The following is a 2,728-nucleotide window of genomic DNA, read 5'->3' as shown; positions in this document are numbered from 1 at the left end:
CTTCTCTTCCACCCGCTGTCCCAATCACTGAACTAGAGGAGACAAAAATAGCCACTATCAGGAGCCCAATGCTCGAGCCAGCCCTTCTTCCCCCCTTTTCCACAGGACGTCCTGCCTACCTCCTCTACGCAAGAGCCACCCGCTCTGCTCTGCAGGGGCCTAGGTACCTGTGCTGTCACCACCCACCCCAGCCCCCACCAGGCACACTTTTCTGGGAAAAAAAAATCAAGATAAGCACCTCAGCAGCAATGGTAGCAATGGAAACACTCAAGCCCTTCCTTCGGGTTGCCCCTGGGTCCTCATGCCCTACCAATTCATGGTGTTGCGGTCCTGATGCTGCAGTGCCTGCTAGCCAGTCTCAGAGATGGCAAAAACAACCGGCTAAAAAGAAGAAATGCGCCAATTACAACACTGGTAAAGAATGACACGCACATCCAAGATTCCTCGCAGGTCGTGTGTTATCGTCTAGCTCCAAATGTCAGTTACAATCCAACCATCAGTGATGTGTGTGTAGCATAGCAGAATCCTTCAGCCGGGGCAAAACCTGACCATCCACCACTCGCCAGTCCCGGTCAATCTGTAGTCCTGTCTAATGATGCTGTAGACACAAGGAGGAGGAAGAGTTGGAGTGGGAGGAGCAGGGTGAATGGGATGCAGAGGCAGTGCAGAGGAGGCCGGATAACATAAGGTGTCCGCTCTTGAAATGCATCGTTCCTACCGCTGCAAGATGCACATGCAGGCTGGTGTGAGATAGTCCACTATTTTCTCTCCTCACTTCTCCTTCCTCAAGTCCCTGAACAGCTCAGCCGTGGTTGGTGCATGCTGCTGCAGTCCTTGCCTCTCAGCTACGCTTCTGTGTGTGTGTGTGCGTGAATGAGTGTGTGTGTGTGTGTGAGTGTCTGTGCAATCACAATCAGCACTGCAGTGCCGGAGCAGAGAGAGAGAGAGAGAGAGAGACAGAATGAGAGAGAGGGAGGAGGAGAGGGAGGAGGAAAGGGAGACAGTGAGAGGAAATGGAGAAAGAGGGAGCGCCAGAGCAAAAAAAAAAAAGCATGGGAGAGCGAGTCAAAAGAGGAAAAAGATGATGTTAGTGGGGGGGAGAGGTGAAACAGAAAGAAGAGAGAGCCTGCGTCATCCCTCTGTGTCACCAGGGACATTTCTCTGCACTAGAAATGACTGCACTCGGAGTGGGAGCAGGGTTTGGGAAGGAGGGGGGAGGTGTCGTTTTAAAACAGCTGAATGAGAGGAAAGGAAGACGCATGCACACATGGTCCACGGTGCAGCCGACTGATTCCCATCACTGTTCATTTACTATCTGCAAGAGCACCTACATGCAAAACTTCCCCTGCAAATATGTCATTTAAATGCAAAGGGTTCACTCTTAAGTTAATATCACAGCCCCAGCTCTGAATTATAGATAGCTACATGCTATCACAATTACAGTTCATCTTTGCTGCAGCATTAGATTTCTTTTTAATGTTATTTAAAGATAACATTTTTGTCCGACCGAATCACCATGGCATTCAGTGGCATTTAAAGTTTCATGAGTGGAGGCTGAACTGGAGCACTGCCCCGATCTACCAAGTTCTGTGGTTCTGCTGGCATTTTGTTTTTGTGTTTAGTTCAATGGATTGTCTTCATTTTCTTGAACCAACTGACTGGGAATATTTCATAACTAATGAATACTACAACACAGTACATGAGGACAAGAACCAACGAACCAATGAAGCCAACTTCATCATATTTCAGCAGACCACACAAAAAGTACTTTACTTGTGAAACTTGCATTTACAAACCTTACTGTTGTTAAGATTTGCAGCATTATAAAACATGAATAATTTAGACTATTGTTCTAAGTGTACTAACAGCTGGTGATGTAGTGAATTTGAATTCAAGAATTTAAAACTAACCCATTTTGGATTAGGTCGCATGTCTTTGATATCAAATATCAAAGAGACAACGCTGACATAATGATTATGAAAAAGTCTGCATGAAAAAAATTGATACAGCATAGTATCGCAGTATTTTGCATGGCAATATGACTGCAATCGAATTGTTGAAGGTTTGCAAATAACTACAGTCTAATTTATAAATCCAGACAGATTGGCAACAATCAACAGTCTGAATGAGGTTTTGTCAATGAGCACTAGTCGCAGAACTTAACCTAACTGACTGCTAGCTGGTAATAATTAAATGTGAACTTCTGTCTATGCAGACAGCAACATTTAAGCAACATTTGGTGATTTATCACAGCTAATTGCTGTATTATCTGAAACACATTGCATGTAATTGCCAACTTGACCCCATTTAATTGCAGACAGATATCAGACTGATAGCAGACTGACTCCTGGCAACATATATGGCAGGTTTTAGTAGCAGTGTTGATATGCTTGACAATCTCATTTTGCTGCAAAATAAATTTGCCATTAAAAAAGCTGATAAATCACAATATACAGTATGTTATTACAATACTCTGAATATCACAAAATTGTTTAAAAATCCCATCCTCTAACAGGAACAATAGGCAGTATCTTTAAAAAAAACAGTTTAAGGAAGGAGCACGATCTGATATCCCTGTGTTGGTGTTCCGACACCATTGTAACATTGTTGGTGCAACTGACCAGTTACATTGACTGAGCATTCAGTTAGCATTAGCCAAGAAGTAAGAACTAATGTTATTGCAAACGATCACAAGCAAACCAATATGAGTAACCTAAGTTTGTCATGG

This window comes from Diplotaxodon limnothrissa, linkage group LG10, assembly GCF_057381915.1.
Source record: "Diplotaxodon limnothrissa isolate DT_005_m linkage group LG10, D_limnothrissa_male_GT1.1, whole genome shotgun sequence".
Classification (NCBI taxonomy): domain Eukaryota; kingdom Metazoa; phylum Chordata; class Actinopteri; order Cichliformes; family Cichlidae; genus Diplotaxodon; species Diplotaxodon limnothrissa.
Note: the sequence above shows the minus strand (reverse complement) of the source record.